Below are 21,163 nucleotides of genomic sequence, written 5' to 3' on the forward strand. Positions count from 1 at the left end.
GGGTACGTGACACTTACAATCACCCCCATCCGCCGTGCCTGTACAGCTGAGGGCCTCTGCGATTCAGGTCTCACCAGTACCCCAGCCGGGAACCAGGACCCCCCTTCAAGGTCTTCCGGGGCGTCTACTAACTGGGCCTCACCTGCCGGCACTCCAGGGGATCTGGGGGTTCCCATCACTAGTGCCACCTCCCCTGGCCATATCACTTTAGGCCTCGCCTGAGTACACCACACCACACTGTCCCTCTTTTGAACTCAGGATCCAGCCCCTTATGGCCACCCGCTTCTTCAAAAGCCACTCGAAACACTGGGTGTACCGAGAGTGTCTCCAGAAAGTTCTCCCTCGCCCTCTCCTTACAGGCTCCCTGGAGCCGTCGCATAACAGTTGAGTTAATCCCCACCAGAAGGGCAGCGCCACCTGTTTCCACCGGATCCGGACAAACCAACACCAACGTCTCAAGGGCTTCAGACACTCCCACATCGCCCTCCGAGAATTCCAATCTCTCTGACAGGTACCCATCGTATGGGTAATCACCGTCACTTATGCCCCAAATCTCCAGTGCATTAAAAGGAGTTACTAGCAAATGCTTTAGTTATTTTTTGTAGAAAGAATGGTACAATAATGTGACCTGCGGCCCGGTGTCAACATGGCCCTTGCAAAGATTCCCTCTATCCGTAGGGACACGCTGGAGAGGGGTTCCACTAATCCGTCCGGAATAAGGGTTTGGGCTTGCGGATGGCAGATTTCTGGGAACATGTTCCTCCAGCGACTCCAGTGCGTTCCCTCACTGAGTCTCTCCTATGTTTCCCAACACCTCTCCCTTCTTAGTCGCCCTGACTTGCTCTTAGGTTTGCTCTTCGCGGGGCGTCTTGTCTCTCACAATCCAGAAGTTTCCCTCTTCTCCACAGTTATAGCACACGCTACCCACCGCCCCTGTCCTCCCGAGACGCCTGCCACTCCCAGCTCACTGCGCGGCCCACCTCCTGAAGGGGGTTCTCTCCCTATCAATCCACTCATGCAAGGGATCCCTACCCACCTGGGACCCCTTGGGTCACTCGGTTCTCAACCCTGCCACCACCTCCTGTATTGCTGGGGATCGTTCCCGGTGGCCTGAGTCCTCTTTCCGGCCCAACGCGTTCTCATCCTCCTGCGCCTCTCTAATCAGCTGACTGAACGATGGGGGGGGGCTCCTTTTATAGGACTGCCGGAGACTCCAAGCCACCTGATACTCCCCCAGGGAACTCATAAATATCTGATTCATCCTCAACATCGCCACTTCATATGCCTTCAGTATCCTTCGGCGCAGCAACCCATTAAGCATTCTCTTCAGGTGAAAAATGTATTCTGAGAGCTTTTCCCCTCTTCTCTGCCGCATGTTTTGACACTCCGCTAAAAGCTCCCAGGAATCTCCCGTCAATCCAAACGCACCTTCCAAAGCTTCCAGATACTCTGCCAGGGAAGCCGAGGGCTGTTCAGCCTTCAGCCCCCGGACGACACCAGCCGCCAATCCCCGCAAACTTCCACCAATCGCTGTCTCTTTTCATCATCTGAGCCTAGCCACTCCTCTAACAACTTGGATGTGTTTTCTATCCATGTCTCATAATCGTCCTCCCCTTCCGGAGTGGGCGTGGCTCCTGAGAAAATTCTCAGCTTCGGGTGGGGCCCCTCAGTCCTTCTCACCAGGGAGGTAATGGCGGCTGCCAACTCGGAGGTCTCACCTTTACCTGGGGGACGGGGCCTGACGAATCCTTCCCACCTTGACCCCTCTTGCCCCTCTTCCCTCGTTACTGCGATAACTTGTTCCCTCGCAAATTTCTTCAACCCTCCACCACTGGCTACTGGCACATCCCCTGGTGTCTCATCAAACTCTTACTCCAGTGTCTCCTCACATTCGTCCTCCAGGAGGGTGTGGAGGCCCCACGGCCCTGTCTCCCCCGGGACGCTGACCGTCGCTGGCAGTTCCAAGGTCATGACGTCAGCACTCGTACGAACCAACACCCAGCTGGATTCCACTTCTTTACCGTACCTTCTAGCTGTGAGTTCTACCTTGCCGATACCTTTAATCAAACTCAACCCTCGCTCTAGCACTTCTTCCGAAGTGCGGAAATCCACCTCACTTAACACGCACGCAAGATTAATCGGTACGTCCTCGAACTCACACCAGTTTACAATCTTTTCCCGGTCCATCTTCACACTACTTAATGTGGCGTTAATAAAGTTTACAGAGAATTCAATCCCGGACGCTGCCCCCAGAAACGTAACGCTCAGGGCTATCGGCTCGTGTTTATCTAGGGGAAACCCCGTCCGCCCGCCCAAACGTGTCTCACTGTTTGCTGTGTAATGCCACATGGTACAAACTCACGCATCAAATATCAGTCAGCACACAATGTACGATTTACAGATTACACTTTATAAATCTTACTGGAACTATGTAATTAATAGAGATACAATATAAAAGGGAAAGTAAAAGGCACCAGGCTTATCAGTGTTCAATCACTTCATGCACAACTATTGGAGCTCAATTAATGGGGTCCTCTTTCCATCATGCGATCTCCTCCGACCCCCTCGACCCGCCACCTGGGACCAGCCACGGTGGTTGACCAGAGTGCGTCCAACATGTCCTTCTTCGGGTCTCCTCCCTAAAACCTGCCAAACCACACGGTTCCCCGCCATATGAGACAGAATATCACCCATAAAAAGAATAACATGGACACTCATTGGTTGGTTCACTCTCTTATCAATTATATAACCCAAAGAAGCAGAGAGAGCGAGAACTCCTTACATTGCAATTATTATTACAGAAAAAGCCCTTTTTTATAACATACCCTGGAAGCCATTTTATTAGCCTTAGCAGTAACATAAAAGAAGAAACCCCTTACACGTATATAAATATAAATATAAATATAAATTCAGTTAGCACACGGACATTGAACCTCCCAAAATCGTAAAAATACAAATATAATGTAAGAGAAAAAATGCAGAAGTAACATGAAAAAAGAAAAGTGAATAAAAACAAAATACCCTAAAAAAAACTAATCTAACAACATTAATCAACTAAACTAAAGAAAAGAAAAAGACATGGGCTGTTGTGTTACGTCAAATAGAACTATTAGTGTCATTGACTCCGCTCCTCTCTCCATATATTTGAAAGTAATGGAATAGGCTTGGAAAAGGTCAAATTACATCATATGGAAATATTGAATAAATGGCCTCCAAGTCATTTCGAACTTAATAGAAGGAGCATAAATGACACTTCTAATTTTTTCTAAATTTAAACACAACATAGTTTGAGAGAACCAATGAAATGTAGTGGGAGGATTAATCTCTTTCCAATTCAGCAAAATGGATCAAGCCATCAATGTAATGTAACAAATACAACCATCCGGCGAGCTGAAGGGGTTAAATGATTTGGTTTTATCATTGGTAAACCAAAAATTGCATTAATAGGGTGAGGTTTGAAATCAGTACTCAGAGCAGTTGAAATAATGTCAAAGGTATCTTTCCAATACTTTTTCAGAAAAGGACATGACCAAAACATATCAGTTAAAGAAGCTATCTCAGAGTGACACCCATCACATACAGTATTTATATGAGAGTAATAACGAGCTAATTTATCCTTAGACATATGCGCCCTATGTACAACTTTAAACTGTATCAGCGCATGTTTAGCACATATAAAGGATGAATTAATTAATTGAAGATTTTTTTCCCCATTTTTCAATAGGTAAAGTAAGCTTAATTTCCCTTTCTCAATCATTCTTAATTTTATTAGTTAAGTCTGTTCATATTTTCATAATTATATTATAAATAGTTGCTATTACACCTTTCTGAAAAGGATTCATGTCCTTTGAACATTTATCTAATAAATACAAATTGCCTAGATCCCATTTCTTTAGATATTTACGGATTAGAAAGTTTTTAATTACTGTTCTTCCTACCTTTCGGAATATATATCCAACGGATATTTTGGAAAAAAAATTGTTTTCTTTACTATCTAACTCTGCTCGTAGGGGGCAATGGATCTGTTCTCAGATTCCACTATGTTTTGGAAGCATTGAAGCAGATAATTTTGTGCTAAAAAGCCCAGTCTCCTCAGGAGGAACCGGTATCATCCCGAGCTGGAACAGTTGAACAGCTCACCGCAGACAATCGGACTCGGGTGTCTGCGATTTCCGCTCTCTTGTCTGCCATCCAACAGCTCACCGTGGACAGCCAGAATCAGCTGACAGCCATTAACGCTCTCGCCAACATAATTTGGCAGCCTTTGGCCGCCTCAGTCCCACTCCCAGCATGTCGCAGGTCCTCCTTTTCTGCTGCCGGGACAATCTCTGCTATTAATGCTCCCGCTCCTGCGCCCAGACCAGAAATGACTCTTGTCTTCGACCCTCACGGTCTCCTACGTCTGTACAGGAATTGAGTATTCCACCACCAGACAGATATCTGGTGATCCTGGTGGTTGCAGGAATTTTATTAGCCAACTCGCGTCGACATTCCAAACCTAGCCTGATCATTTTGATTATGATGCGTGAAAACTGGCGTACAAGGTCAATCTTCCAGATGGACATCCACTCAGCCTGCTAAGTGCTTTATGGGAGCAAAGCTGCCTCACAGCTCAGTCCTTCCAACATTTCGTGGCGGCGTTAAGGAGGATTTTTGACCTTCCAGTATGGGGTCAGGAGGCTGCCACCGACTCTTGGACCTGCATCAAGGCAGAGGAACAGTGAGAGTCTATGCAGGAAAATTCCGCACACTTGCAGCACAGATGGGTTGGAATGAGAGAACTCTCATCTCTGCCTTCCAGCGTGGACTGAACGCAGGGGTCCGGCACAAGATCGCTGTCCGGGATGAGCAGGATAGTCTAAAATGACCTGTTTAATCTGGATGTTCGAGTGTACAACCGTGTAACTGGGTGGCACAGGGAAAGGGTGTTTCAAGATATAGAACTAGAAATAGGAGGGGCTCTGACAGAAATATTTCAAATGTCATTAGAAACGGGGATGGTGCCAGAGGATTGGCATATTGCTCATGTGGTTCCGTTGTTTAAAAAGGGTTCTAAGAGTAAACCTAGCAATTATCGGCCTGTGAGTTTGACGTCAGTGGTGGGTAAATTGATGGAAAGTATTCTTAGAGATGGTATATATAATTATCTGGATAGACAGGGTCTGATTAGGAACAGTCAACATGGATTTGTGCGTGGAAGGTCATGTTTGACAAATCTTATTGAATTTTTTGATGAGGTTACAAAGAACATTGATGAGAGTAAAACGGTGGATGTTGTCTATATGGACCTCAGTAAGGCCTTTGACAAGGTTCCACACGGAAGGTTAATTAGGAAGGTTCAATCGTTAGGCATTAATATTGAAGTAGTAAAATGGATTCAGCAGTGGCTGGATGGGAGACGCCAGAGGGTAGTGGTGGATAACTGTGTGTCAGATTGGAGGACGGTGTGTAGTGGTGTGCCTCAGGGATCTGTACTGGATCCAATGTTGTTTGTCATATATATTAATGATCTGGATGATGGGGTGGTAAATTGGATTAGTAAGTATGCAGATGATACCAAGATAGGTGGTGTTGTGGATGATGAGGTAGGTTTTCAAAACTTGCAGAGATATTTAGGACAGTTAGAAGAGTGGGCTGATAAATGTGAGGTGCTACATTTTGGTAGGACTAATCAAAATAGGACATACATGGTAAATGGTAGGGCATTAAAGAATGCTGTAGACCAGAGGGATCTAGGAATAATGGTGCACAGTTCCCTGAAGATGGAATCTTATGTGGATAGGGTGGTGAAGAAAGCTTTTGGTATGCTGGCCTTTATAAATCAGAGCATTGAGTATAGGAGTTGGGATGTAATGTTGAATTTGTATAAGGCATTGGTAAGGCCAGAGCTGGAGTATTGTGTACAGTTCTGGTCACCGAATTATAGGAAAGATGTCAATAAAATTGAGAGAGTACAGAGGAGGCTTACTAAAATGTTGCCTGGGTTTCATCTCCTAAGTTACAGAGAAAGATTGAACAAGTTAGGTCTTTATTCTTCGGAGCGTAGAAGGTTGAGGGGGGACTTGATAGAGGTGTTTAAAATTATGAGGGGGATTGATAGAGCTGACGTGGTTAGACTTTTTCCATTGAGAGTGGGGAAGATTCAAACAAGAGGACATGGGTTGAGAGTTAGAGGACAAAAGTTTTGGGGTAATATGGGCGGGGAACTTCTTTACTCAGAGAATGGTAGCTGTGTGGAACGAGCTTCCAGCAGAAGTGGTTGAGACAGGTCCGATGTTGTCATTTAAAGTTAAATTGGATAGATATGTGGCGTCTGATCATTGTCGTTCCTCAGCCTTTCTCACCACCCAGCACCCAGTCCATGGAGGAGCCTATACAAGCAGAGCCTGTCTCAGGAGGAAGGTGAGCAGTGCAGAAGAACGGGTCCCTGCCTCTACTGTGGCGATCCAGGACACTTCCGGGTGGCATGTCCCAAGCGCACATTAAAAGAGAATTCCCATCAGCAGGGAGGGGAATCCTGACGGGTCGGTTCTCTCTTCAGTCAGCTTCCCCTAATTGTGTAATGCTCACCGCTTCCTTGTTGTGGAAGTCTCAGACACATGAACTTAAAACACCTTTCGACTCTGGTGCAGCCGGGAATCTGTGGGTAGCTCTCCAGCTCAAAGATGGGGAGTTCCGACTTGGGAATTAAAATAAAGGATCATCGTCAAGGCGTTGGATGGTCAACCTCTGGGCACCGGCCAAATCCACCATTGCTTTGTCTTGTGGTCTAATCTAAAAGAATACGTCATGTGAGTGTTCTGTCATATCTTCTGCCTTCACTCACATTTCCTCAACTGACATATCTCTGTGTATTTAATATTTCAGTTATACTCGTTTCAAATAATTTGAGGAATTTTGTATACATATTGGTTGATTAAACATTCTTGTTTGTTTAAATAATCCATGATGTGTTATATGTACAGCTACATGAATTACATAAGTCATCACACTACCACGTGATACATGCGTACCTCGCTTAAAGTAAACTTGACATTAGACCCAACTTTTTGGACTCCTGTGTCTTCCTTTGAATTGGTTTAATGTTTTAAAATTACAAAACATAACAATCTTGTCCTCACATCATTCTACTGGAGTATCTAGAGGGACCTACTTTCTATCAACATTAAACTGCTGAAACATACAGTTAATCAGTTCAAAACTGAAACCTATTTCCCTCATAAAATCTCTCCCCAGAATATGTTCTTGAGCAGTTGGCAAGTTGATGATCAGAACTGAGTGGGACACACTCAGTCGTCCCAACTGTATGTTCAGGGGTGTAGTCAGCTGCCTTACTGTGAATGTCCTGTAAATCCAGATAAAATAATATTATCTTGCATTTCCCAATGGTGCACTGACTGTGGTTCAAGAGCCTCCGGTGTCCCAAAACATTTTCTATGGCAGCCTCCTACCCGAGCTTCTACAAGGAGTCGACCCACACCAGCCCACCCTGTAGTGCACTCCAATGTAACTGAGGCCTGACAGCGTCATTGTGTACTTGAGACTCCACAGGTAACTATGGATACAGTGTCAGATTCAATTGGCACCCTGGACATGATATTCCAGGGGCAATGAAGCCTTTGTTACATCCTGATCTTTCCCAACCCATCTGGGTTGTGGGCAAACCCCAGCTAAACATTTCCATGGGGGTCCGGTATTCATAACAGGAGGAATATAGACATTCTGACCGTGTCCTCGACCATCCCTTCCAGTAGGTGGTGCTGTTGAGTGTGACGATGGCTTACCCTGTTAGACACCCCGTCCCCCTTCATTCTGTCACTACACACCTTGTTCTCTTATAGGGGACATTTCAGAACCTGTTTCCCCTCATCCTCCATCGTACCTTTCTCCCTCCCTTCTCCCATTCTCATTTCATCCTTCTGAGAAACCATGTTTCAGTGTGTGTGGGATCTGTGGGATCAAGCATTTCACACACTCTTCTGCTCTCCTCAGTACTGTGTGATACCAGAGTCTTCAGCCAGTTAATACTCTGTTGTTGAGTCAAACCACAACTGTCCAAAATGGGAATGTAAACACTCGAGAAAACCGACCATACCTTATCACAAATACAGTGGGGTGCTCTCCTTTTCACAGTCTGCACTTATGTAGAGACTCCACTTTGTGTCTTCGATTAGTTCCTGCAGTTTTTAATAGAGCTTCCAGTAAATCTCTGCCATATCTCTCAGGATGAGGCTTTTCATTCCAGGATGAAGGAGATGTCCTCCTTTTTTAAAGAAAGGGGCTTCCATTCCTCCACCATCAACTCTGCTCTCAAACGCACCTCTCCCATTTTCACACACATGTGCTCTCACCCCATCCTCCTGCCACCCCACCTGGAATGGGGTTCCCCTTGTCCTCACCTACTACCCCACCAGCCTCTGGGTCCAACATATTATTCTCCGTAATTTCCGCCACCTCCAACGGGATCCCACCACTAAGCACATCTCTCCCTCCCCCCACCCTGCTTTCCGTAGGGATTGTTCTCTACGCGACTGCCTTGTCCATTTGTCGTCCCCCCTCCCCCATCCCATCCCACCGATCTCCCTCCCAGCACTTATCCGTGTAAGCGGAACAAGTGCTACACATGCCCTTACACTTCCTCCCTTACCACCATTCAGGGCGCCAAACAGTCCTTCCAGGTGAGGCATCACTTCACCTGTGAGTCGGCTGGGGTGATATACTGTGTCCGGTGCTCCCGGTGTGGCCTTTTATATATTGGCGAGACCCGACACAGGCTGGGAGACCTTTTCAATGAACACCTACGCTCTGTCTGCCAGAGAAAGCACGATCTCCCAGTGGCCACACGTTTTAATTCTACATCCCTTTCCCATTCTGATAGGTCTATTCACGGCCTCCTCTACTGTAAATATGAAGTCACACTCAGGTTGGAGGAACAACACCTTATATTCCGTCTGGGTAGCCTCCAACCTGATGGCATGAACATCGACTTCTCTAACTTCCGTTACTGCCTCACCTCCCCTTCATACCCCATCCATTATTTATTTATTTATTATTTTTTATTAATTTTTTTCCTCTCTCTCCTTTTTCTCCCTCTGTCCCTCTCACTATACTCCTTGCCCATCCTCTGGACTTTCCCCCTCCCTCTTTCTTTCTCCCTAGGCCTCCTGTCCCATGATCCTCTCATATCCCTTTTGTCAATCAACTTTCCAGCTCTTAGTTCCATCCATCTCCCTCCTGTCTTGTCCTATCATTTCGGATCTCCACTCCCCCTCCCACTTCCAAATCTCTTACTATCTGTTCTTTCAGTTAGGCCTGACGAAGGGTCTCAGCCTGAAACGTCGACTGTACCTCTTCCTGTAGATGCTGCCTGGCCTGCTGCGTTCACCAGCAGTTTTTATGTGTGTTACATCAAACCATGGTCTCTTCTACTGTCACAATGAGGCCACCCACCCCTCCCTCTTCTGGTTTCACCTACCACCTTGTGTTTCATTCTTTCCCCCTGCCCCCCATTTTTAACTCTACTTCTTGACTTTTCTCTCCCAGTCCTGCTGAACGGCCTCAGCCAGAAACATCACCTGTACTCTTTTCCATAGTAGCTGCCTGGGCTGCTGAGTTCTTCCAGCATATTGCGTGTGTTGTTTTCATTTCCTTTCTTCTGCCTCCCTCCCATTTTGAAGAGTGGAGTGACATTTGCAATTTTTCAGTCCTACAGAACCGTGCCAGAATCTAGTGATTCTTGAGAGATCATTACTAATGCCTCTACAATCTCTTCAGCTACTTCTTTCAGAACCCTGGGGTGTAGTCCATCTGGACCAGATGACTTATCTACCTTCAGACATTCAGGCTTCTGAAGTTGCCAATTACAACCACCAGGAGAGAGGAGCAACACCATGGCTTGAGACTCTGGGTCCATTGAATGCCACTAAAATCTGCCATCGTCCACAAACAGAGCTTGTCTTCTGCTGAGCAAACACTGGGGAGCACCACTTCCAGTATTTCACCACAACACCACCCCAGGTGGAGTGCAATGGCTCCAATGCCTCTCTCCGGTCGGCTGTAAACAGGCGACATCTTGGCTTGAGGGTGAGCTCTCGCTATGACTGAGGCCAGACTTTTCCTCTGCCATCCGACCTTGCTCACCAGCAATAAATCCATAAATCCAACTTATGGCATTCCACATTAACAATGCATTCCATATTACCCCCTCTTCCTACCTGCCTGTTACTCACTGTGCTACAAGATCATCGACCTTACAGATCTTATCTCCATTCAAGCAGATCAACAGTATGGGCCTCACTGTGTCCACCATTATGGTCTTTGATCCATGGGGACAAAATTACTCCATTATAGTAATCCATGTGTGGAGCCAAAATAGATGGGGAAGATCTTAAATAAATAAATTCTTTGCATCTGTATTGACTTAGGAGACAGATACAGAGTCTGTACGAGTGAGGTAAAGAGGCACCACCTTCATGGACAGAGGGTGAGGTGTTTGCTACCTTGAGGCCAATTGGGTGGATAAATCCCCAATGTCTGACAAGGTGTTTCCTAGGCCCCTACAAGAGGATCGAAGAGGATACTAAAAGCTTTTTCAAGTATATAAAGAGTAAAAGACAGGTGAGAGTAGATATAGGACCGATAGAAAATGATACTGAAAAATTGTAATGGGAGATAAGGAGGTGGCAGAGGAACTGAACAAGTATTTTGCATCTGTCTTCACTGAGGAAGACATCAGCAGTATACCGGACACTCATGGGTGGCAGGGAAGAGAAGTGTGCGCAGTCACAATTACGACAGAGAGAGTACTCAGGAAGCTGAATAGGCTAAAGGTCGATAAATCTCCTGGACCGGATGGAATCTACCCGCATATTCTGAAGGAAGTAGCTGTGGAGATTGCGGAGGCATTAGCGATGATCTTTCAAAAGTCGATAGATTCTGGCATGGTTCCGGAGGACTGGAAGGTTGCAAATGTCACTCCGCTATTTAAGAAGGGGGCAAGGAAGCAAAAAGGAAATTGTAGACCTGTTAGCTTGACGTCGGTGGTTGGGAAGTTGTTGGAGTCGATTGTCAAGGATGAGGTTACAGAGTACCTGGAGGCATATGACAAGATAGGCAGAACTCAGCATGGATTCCTTAAAGGAAAATCCTGCCTGACAAACCTATTACAATTTTTTGAGGAAATTACCAGTAGGCTAGACAAGGGAGATGCAGTGGATGTTGTATATTTGGATTTTCAGAAGGCCTTTGACAAGGTGCCACACATGAGGCTGCTTAACAAGATAAGAGCCCATGGAATTACGGGAAAGTTACTTACGTGGATAGAGTGTTGGCTGATTGGCAGAAAACAGAGAGTGGGAATAAAGGGATCCTATTCTGGTTGGCTGCCGGTTACCAGTGGTGTTCCACAGGGATCAGTGTTGGGGCCGCTTCTTTTTACATTGTACATCAACGATTTGGATTATGGAATAGAGGGCTTTGTGGCTAAGTTTGCTGACGATACGAAGATAGGTGGCGGGGCCGGTAGTGCTGAGGAAACGGAGAGTCTGCAGAGAGACTTGGATAGATCAGAAGAATGTGCAAAGAAGTGGCAAATGAAATACAATGTTGGAAAGTGTATGGTTATGCACTTTGGCAGAAGAAATAAACGCGCAGACTATTATTTAAATGGAGAGAGAATTCAAAGTTCTGAGATGCAACTGGACTTGGGAGTCCTCGTACAGGATTCCCTTAAAGTTAACCTCCAGGTTGAGTCGGTAGTGAAGAAGGCGAATGCAATGTTGGCATTCATTTCTAGAGGAATAGAGTATAGGAGCAGGGATGTGATGTTGAGGCTCTATAAGGCGCTGGTGAGACCTCACTTGGAGTACTGTGGGCAGTTTTGGTCTCCTTATTTAAGAAAGGATGTGCTGACGTTGAAGAGGGTACAGAGAAGATTCACTAGAAGGATTCCGGGAATGAGAGGGTTAAAACATGAGGAACGTTTGTCTGCTCTTGGACTGTATTCCTTGGAGTTTAGAAGAATGAGGGGAGACCTCATAGAAACATTTCGAATGTTAAAAGGCATGGACAGAGTGGATGTGGCAAAGTTATTTCCCATGATGGGGGAGTCTAGTACGAGAGGGCATGACTTCAGGATTGAAGGGCGCCCTTTCAGAACAGAAATGCGAAAAAATTTTTTTAGTCAGAGGGTGGTGAATCTATGGAATTTGTTGCCACGGGCAGCAGTAGAGGCCAAGTCATTGGGTGTCTTTAAGGCAGAGATTGATAGGTATCTGAGTAGCCAGGGCATCAAAGGTTATGATGAGAAGGCGGGGCAGTGGGACTAAATAGGATAAAATGGATCAGCTCATGATAAAATGGCGGAGCAGACTCGATGGGCCGAATGGCCTACTTCTGCTCCTTTGTCTTTGTCTTATGGTCTAAGTGCCGAAATTGCTGGGCCCTAGCAAAGATATTTAAAACCTCCTTAGTGACAGGAGAGGTAACAGAGGATTGGAGGACAGCCAATGTTGTTCCACTGTTTAAAAAAAGGCTCTAAACATAAACCAGGAAATTATAGGCCAGTGAGTTTCACAACAGTTGTCGGAAAGTTTTTGGAAGGTATTCTAAGGCTCTGGATATATAGGTATTTGGATAGACATGGGTTAATTAAGGATATTCAGCTTGGCTTGTCATGTCCAGCCAATCTTACAGAGTTTTTTGAAGAAGTTTCCAGGAAAGTTGATAAAGGAAAGGCAGTGGATGTTGTCTACATGGACTTTAGTAAGGCATTTGACAACATCCAACATGTTTTTTTTATTACAAAATATACTTTATTCAAAAATAAAATTATATACAATAAACCATTCAATGACTCTCAATCCTGTACATACATTTCCCATTATGGTCTCTAGATATCCATACTTTTGGCCACCCACGTGGCACTCCATTGGTTCACCTTACCACATCATTGTTGAGGGGTATACTCCCCGCCCCCCGACCCCTCCCACTCCCGCGGCAGAAGAACCCTATACCGTGGTCCTTCCCCACCAGGCCCTTGCGGTGGCTGCACCGAGTTTCAGTGCGTCCCTCAGCACGTACTCCTGCAGCCGAGAATGTGCCAGTCGGCAGCATTCTCCCACGGACATCTCCATGTGCTGGAAGATCATCAAGTTTTGGGCCGACCAAACAGCGTCTTTCACCGAGCTGATGATTTGCCAGCAGCACCGGATGTTTGTCTCTGTGTGCGTCCCCGGGAACAGCCCGTAGATCAGAGAGTCCTCTGTTACGCAGCTGCTGGGGATGAAACGTGACACTAGCCCATCCGTCCTCCTCCACACCCTCTTTGCGAAATGACAGTGTGCAAAGAGGTGGGTCACAGACTCCTCCTCACTGCAGTCCTCCCGTGGGCAGTGGGGTGCGGAGACGACTTTCCGGGCGTACAGGAGGTATCTGACTGGGAGGGACCCTCTCATCACCAGGCAGGCGAGGTCCTGGTGTCTGTTGGTGAGATCTGGCGATGAGGCATTTTGCCAGATGAACTGGACGGTCTGCTCAGGGAACCACCCCACTGTGTCCATCACGTCCTTCTCCTGCAGTGCCTGCAGGACATTACGTGCCGACCACTGCCTGATGGCCCTGTGGTCAAAGGCGTTGTCCTGGAAGAACTTTTCTACAAAGGACAGGTATGGTGGCAACGACCAGCTGTCTGGGGTGTTGCGGGGGGAGTGGGGCCAGACCCATCCTTCGTAGCCAGGGCGACAGGTAGAACCTGGGCACATAGTGGTACTTGGTGCCCACATACCTGGGTTCTACACAAAACCTGATGCAGCCACATATGAAGCTGGCTATCAGGGTGAGGGCGACACTGGGGAGGTTCTTGCCCCCATTGACCAGGGACTTGAGCATGACGGTCCGTCTCACCCGCTCCATCTTGGATCCCCAGACGAATCTGAAGACAGCTCGGGTGATTTCCGATCTGTAGGAGCGGGGGACGGGCCAGACCTGCGCCAAGTACAGCAGCCCTGAGAGCACCTCACACCTGATGACCAGGTTCTTGCCCGTTATCGACAGGGAGCGCCCTCCCCACAGTCACAGTTTCTGTTTCATCTTGGCAGTCCGTTCCTGCCAGTTCTTGTTTCATCTTGGCAGTCCGCTCCTGCCAGTTCTTGTTTCATCTTGGCAGTCCGCTCCTGCCAGTTCTTGTTGCACTCCTCTGCCCCTCCGAACCAGATACCCAACACCTTCACGTGGTCAGACCTGATGGTGAAGGGGGCACTGGATCGGTCGGGCCTGTTGCCGAAGAGCATGGCTTCGCTCTTCGTGCGGTTGACTCTGGCCAGCGGCACTCGCTGAAACTGTTCGCAGATGCTGATCAACCTGCGAACTGACCTCAGATCAGAGCAGAAGACGGTCCCGTCGTCCATGTACAAGGAGGTTTTCACTTGGGTCCCTCCACTGCCTGGCAGCATCACCCCTCTTATGCCCTCATCTCTCCTGATGGCTTCAGCAAAGGGTTCAATACAGCACACAAACAAGACAGGGGAGAGGGGACAGCCCTGCCTGTCTGTTTCCCACCCGTTGACCTGGACTGCACTATGGATGGCTGTGTAGAGCAGTCTGATCCAATTCCGGATTCCCTCCCCAAATCCCATTTTGGAGAGCACATCCGCCATGTACGCGTGCGATATCCTGTCGAAGGTTTTGTCTTGGGCCAGTGATGTGTGGTCAACGTCCAACATGTATATTGGAAAACAATCTCACATTCCTTGCAGTAAAAGGCAAGAACAAAGTCATTGGAGTTGTCCATTTCCACAGTCCTTACCCTCTTCTTATTTGAAGTGACTCCTCCATTTCCTGAAGCCGGAAAGAAATTCTGCAGCGTGACTTCAGAGAACTCAGAAGAAGGCTGAAAAATGGGACCTCCAGGGTGGTTATCTCCGGTTTGCTTCCAGTTCCTCGTGCTGGTGAGGGCAAGAACAAGGAGATAGGGGTTCTGAATGTGTGGCTGAGGAGCTGGTGCGGGAAGCAGGGATTTAGATTCTTAGACCACTGGGATCTGTTTTGGGGTAAGGATGAATTGTACAGAAGGGACGGGTTGCACCTTAACAGGCGGGGGACCAGCATCCTGGCAGGCAGGTACGCTGCTACGCGGATTTGTTTAAACTAAGTAGTGGGGGGAGGGGATGAACTGGAAATATAAGGATGGAGTTAAAGGGAAAGAGAGAACAAGGAAAGTTAAGAAATACAACAGAATTAACGGGGCAGAAAGCTCAGGAAGGGATCGGAGAGTATGGCCAAGTGCAATAGGAATTGATGTGAAAGGTGAGGGGAGTAATGGATTAAAAGTATCATATATGAATGCACAAAGTATAAGAAATAAAGTGGATGAGCTTGAGGCTCAGTTGGAAATTGGCAAGTATGATGTTGTAGGAACAACAGAGACATGGCTGCAAGAGGACCAGGGCTGTGAAATGAATATTCAAGGGTATACGTCCTATTGAAAGGACAGACAGGTTGGCAGAGGGGGTGGGGTGGCTCTGTTGGTGAGGAATGATATTCAGTTTCTTCTGAGGGGCGACATAGAATCAGGAGATGTAGAGTCAGTATGGATAGAACTGAGAAATTGTAAGGGCAAAAAGACCCTAATGGGAGTTACTACAGGCCCCCAAATAGTTGCCTGGATATAGGGTGCAAGTTAAATCAAGAGTTAAATTTGGGATGTCGCAAACGTTGTTATGGGGGATTTCAACATGCAGGTAGACTGGGAAAATCAGGTTGGTACTGGATCCCAAGAAAGGGAGTTTGTGGAGTGCCTCCGAGATGGATTCTTAGAGCAGCTTGTACTGGAACCTATCAGGGAGAAGGCAATTCTGGATTTAGTGTTGTGTAATGAACCGGATTTGATAAGGGAACTCGAAGTAAAGGAGCCATTAGGAGGTAGTGAACATAAGATGATAAGTTTTAATCTACAATTTCAGAGTGAGGAGGGAAAATCAGAAGTGTCAGTATTACAGTTGAACAAAGGGAAATATGGCGCTATGAGGGAGGGGCTGGCCAAAGTTGACTGGAAATATATGCTAGCAGGGATGACAGTGGAAAAACAATGGCAGGTATTTCTGGGAATAATACAGAAGGTGCAGGTTCAGTGTATTCCAAAGAGAAGAAAGATTCTAAGGGGGTTAAGGGGTGACCGTGGCTGGCAAGGGAAATCAAGGACAGTATAAAAATAAAAGAGAAGTATAACATAGCAAAGATGAACGAGAAGCCAGAGGATTAGGAAACCTTTAAAGAGCAACAGAGGATAACTGAGAAAGCAATACGGGTAGAAAAGATGAGATACGAAGGCAAGCTAACAAGAATATAAAGGAAGATAAAGGAGTAAAAGCTTCTTTAGGTATGTGAAGAGGAAAAAATTAGTTAAGAAAAATGTTGAGCCCTTGAAGTCAGAAAGGGGTGAATTTATTATGGGGAGCAAGGAAATGGCAGACGACCTGAACAGGTACTTTGGATCTGTCTTCACTAGGGAAGACACAAACAATCTCCCAGACGTAATAGTGGTCAGAGGACCTAGGGTAATGGAGAAACTGAAGGAGATTCACATTAGTCAGAAAATGGTGTTGAATAGACTGATGGGACTGAAGGCTGATAAATCCCCAGGGCCTAATGGTCTGCACCCCAGGGTACTTAAAGAGGTCACTCTAGAAATCATGGACGCATTGGTAATCATTTTCCAATGTTCTATAGATTCAGGATCAGGTCCTGAGGACTGAAGGGTAGCTAATGTTATCCCACTTTTTAAGAAAGGAGGGAGAGAGAAAACAGGGAATTATAGACCAGTTAGCCTGACATCAGTGGTGAAGAAGATGCTGGAGTTAATTATCAAGGATGAAACAGCTGCACATTTGGATAGCAATAACAGGATCAGTCCCAGTCAGCATGGATTTACGAAGGGGAAATCATGCTTGACTAATCTTCTGGAATTTTTTGAGGATGTAACTATGAAAATGGACAAGGGAGAGCCATTTGATGTAATTACCTGCGTTTCAGAAAGCCTTTGATAAGGTCCCACATAGGAGATTAGTAGGCAAAATTAGACCACATGGTATTGGGGGTAGGGTACTGACATGGATTGAAAATTGGTTGGCAGACAGGAAACAAAGAGTAGGGATTAACGGGTCTCTTTCGGAATGGCAGGCGGTGACCAGTGGGTTACCGCAAGGTTCGGTGCTGGGACCACAGCTATTTACAATATACACTAATGATTTATATGAAGGGATTAAAAGTAACATCAGCAAATTTGCAGATGACACAAAGCCGGGTGGCAGTGTGAAATGTTCAGAGGATGTCGTGATAATGCAGGATGATTTGGACAGGTTGGGTGAGTGGGCAGATGCATGGCAGATGCAGTTTAATGTGGATAAATGTGAGGTTATCCAATTTGGTGGCAAGAACAGGAAGGCAGATTACTATTTGAATGGTGTCAAGTTAGCAAAAGAGGAATTACAATGAGATCTAGGTGTCCATGTTCATCAGTCACTGAAAGTAAGCATGCAGGTACAGCAGGCAGTGAAGAAAGCTAATGGCATGTTGGTCTTCATAACAAGGAGAGTTGAGTATAGGAGTAAAGAGGTCCTTTTGCAGTTGTACAGGACCCTGGTGAGACCACACCTGGAGTATTGTGTAGAGTTTTGGTCTCCAAATTGAGGAAGGACATTCTTGCTATTGAGGGAGTGCAGCGTAGGTTCAAGAGGCTAATTCCCGGCATGGCGGGACTGTCATATGTTGAAAATTTGGAGCAACTGGGCTTGTATACACTGGAATTCAGAAAGATGAGAGGGGATCTGATTGAAACATATAATATTATTAAGTGATTGGACACGCTAGAGGCAGGAAACATGTTCCCGATGTTGGGGAGTCCAGAACCAGAGGCCACAATTTGAGAATAAGGTGTAGGCCATTTAGAACGGAGTTGAGGAAAAACATTTTTTTCAGAGAGTTGTGGATTTGTGGAATGCTCTGCCTCAGAAGACAGTGGAGGCCAATTCTCTGGATGCTTTCAGGAAAGAGTTAGATAGAGCTCTTAATGATCGTGGAGTCAAGAGATATGGGGAGAAGGCAGGAACGGAGTACTGATTGTGGATGATCAGCCATGATCACAGCGAATGGCGGTGTTGGCTCGAAGGGCCTGTACCTAATGTCTATTGTTTATTGTCTATTGACGGCTGTTTTCACTTCCCAACCATGGACGATTGGTAGGTTCCCATAATCAGTGTGTGAATTCGTTAACCCGTTTCACCCAGACAGCTGATGCTCTGTCTCCCTGGCCTCTGGCAGGAATCTCAGCATGTTGAGGAGCTACTTGTGTCATGACAAAACCCCTGAGGTCTGTGGAGGCTCCTGTAAAAATATCCTGCTCATTGGCCTGGTGGGGCTGGGAAATCATCCATCATCAACACCTTCCTCTCAGCTCTGGATCCACAAGTAACGACCATAACCTGTGTCCCGACGGGGATGAATCGCTGCGTTCTCACAACAGACGTACACACACTGCTGTCACATTAATATAAATACACAGTATACCTTTCTCTATTCACTGTGAATTCACTGCCCTTTCTCTGTCTCCCAGAAGTCCACATCAGAGGTCACTCCACTCCAATCTATTGGCTGGAAAGCACTCCGGAGGTCCCGAGGCTGGAAACGGTGCATTTAAACCCAACTCTCTAATATCAGTGAACAATTTGTTGGGGAATTAAGAAGGGAGAGAGGCAAAGGAAATTATAGGCCAAATAGCCCGAGGCCAGTGGCTGGAAAATGCGAGACTCCATCTGCTAGGACAGGGTTTCACTACACCTGGAGGCACATGGCAAAACAGGCCAAAATCAGAATGATTTCCTTACGGGGAAATTTTACCTGAAAAATCTGTTGGGATTCTTTGAGGAAACATTTGGATTTGGATTACGGAATAGATGGCTTTGTGGCTAAGTTTGCTAATGATACAAAGATAGGTGGAGGGGCCGGTAGTGATGAGGAAACACAGAGTCTGTAGAGACACTTGGATGGATTGGAAGAATGGGCAAAGAAGTGGCAAATGAAATACAATGTTGGAAAGTGCATGGTTATGCACTTTGGCAGAAGAAATAAACGGGCAGACTATTATTTAAATGGGGAGAGAATTCAAAGTTTTGAGATGCAGCGGGACTTGGGAGTCGTCATACAGGATACCCTTAAGGTTAACCTCCAGGTTCAGTCGGTGGTGAAGAAGGCGAATGCAGTGTTGACATTCATTTCTAGAGGAATAGAGTATAGGAACAGGGATGTGATGTTGAGGCTCTATAAGGCGCTGGTGAGAACTCACTTGGAGTACTGTGGGCAGTTTTGGTCTCCTTATTTAAGAAAGGATGTGCTGACGTTGGAGAGAGTACAGAGAAGATTCATAGAAACATAGAAACATAGAAAAAATAGGTGCAGGAGTAGGCCATTCGGCCCTTCGAGCCTGCACCGCCATTCAGTATGATCATGGCTGATCATCCAACTCAGAACCCTGTACCAGCCTTCCCTCCATACCCCCTGTTCCCTTTAGCCACAAGGGCCATATCTAACTCCCTCTTAAATATAGCCAATGAACTGGCCTCAACTGTTTCCTGTGGCAGCGAATTCTACAGATTCACTACTCTCTGTGTGAAGAAGTTTTTCCTCATTTCGGTACTAAAAGGCTTCTCCTTTATCCTCAAACTGTGACCCCTCATTCTGGACTTCCCCAACATCGGGAACAACCTTCCTGCATATAGCCTGTCCAATCCCTTTAGGATTTTATACGTTTCAATCTGATCCCCCCCTCAATCTTCTAAATTCCAATGAGTATAAGCCTAGTTCATCCAGTCTTTCATCATATGAAAGTCCTGCCATCACAGGAATCAATCTGGTGAACCTTCTTTGTACTCCCTCTATGGCAAGGATGTCTTTCTTCAGATTAGGGGACCAAAACTGCACACAGTACTCCAGGTGTGGTCTCACCAAGGCCTTGTACAACTGCAGTAGTACCTCCCTGCTCCTGTACTCGAATCCTCTCGCTATAAATGCCAGCATACCATTCGCGTTTTTCACCGCCTGGTGTACCTGCATGCCCACTTTCAATGACTGGTGTATAATGACACCCAGGTCCCGTTGCACCTCCCCTTTTCCTAATCGGCCACCATTCAGATAATAATCTGTGTTTCTGTTTTTGCCACCAAAGTGGATAACCTCACATTTATCCACATTAAATCGAATCTGCCATGAATTTGCCCACTCACCTAACCTATCCAAGTCACCCTGCATCCTCTTAGCATCCTCCTCACAGCTAACACTGCCACCCAGCTTCGTGTCATCCGCAAACTTGGAGATGCTGCATTTAATTCCCTCATCCAAGTCATTAATACATATTGTAAACAACTGGGGTCCCAGCACTGAGCCTTGCGGTACCCCACTAGTCACTGCCTGCCATTTCTGAAAAGGTCCCGTTTATTCCCACTCTTTGCTTCCTGTCTGCCAACCAATTCTCTATCCACATCAATACCTTACCCCCAATACCGTGTGCTTTAAGTTTGCACACTAATCTCCTGTGTGGGATCTTGTCAAAAGCCTTTTGAAAATCCAAATATACCACATCCACTGGCTCTCCCCTATCCACTCTACTAGTTACATCCTCAAAAAATTCTATGAGATTTGTCAGACATAATTTTCCTTTCACAAATCCATGCTGACTTTGTCTGATGATTTCACTGCTTTCCAAATGTGCTGTTATCACATCTTTGAAAACTGACTATAGCAGTTTCCCCACCACCGATGTTAGGCTAACCGGTCTATAATTCCCTGGTTTCTCTCTCCCTCCTTTTTTAAAAAGTGAGGTTACATTAGCCACCCTCCAATCCTCAGGAACGAGTCCAGAATCTAAAGAGTTTTGAAAAATTATCACTAATGCATCCACTATTTCTTGGGCTAATTCCTTAAGCACTCTGGGATGCAGACCATCTGGCCCTGGGGATTTATCCGCATTTAATCCCTTCAATTTACCTAACACCACTTCCCTACTAACATGTATTTCCCTCTGTTCGTCCATCTCACTGGATCCCCTGTCCCCTAATATTTCCGGAAGATTATTTATGTCCTCCTTAGTGAAGACAGAACCAAAGTAATTATTCAA

At 46.2% G+C, this 21,163-nt stretch overlaps 1 pseudogene; it reads right to left on the reverse strand.

The window, feature by feature from the left end:
- Window positions 1–844: 844 nt before the first annotated feature.
- On the reverse strand, window positions 845–2,187 carry LOC134341186 (modulator of apoptosis 1-like; annotated as a pseudogene).
- Window positions 2,188–21,163: the final 18,976 nt, after the last annotated feature.

The sequence above is a fragment of the Mobula hypostoma genome, assembly GCF_963921235.1.
Source record: "Mobula hypostoma chromosome 8 unlocalized genomic scaffold, sMobHyp1.1 SUPER_8_unloc_3, whole genome shotgun sequence".
Taxonomy (NCBI): Eukaryota; Metazoa; Chordata; class Chondrichthyes; order Myliobatiformes; family Myliobatidae; genus Mobula; species Mobula hypostoma.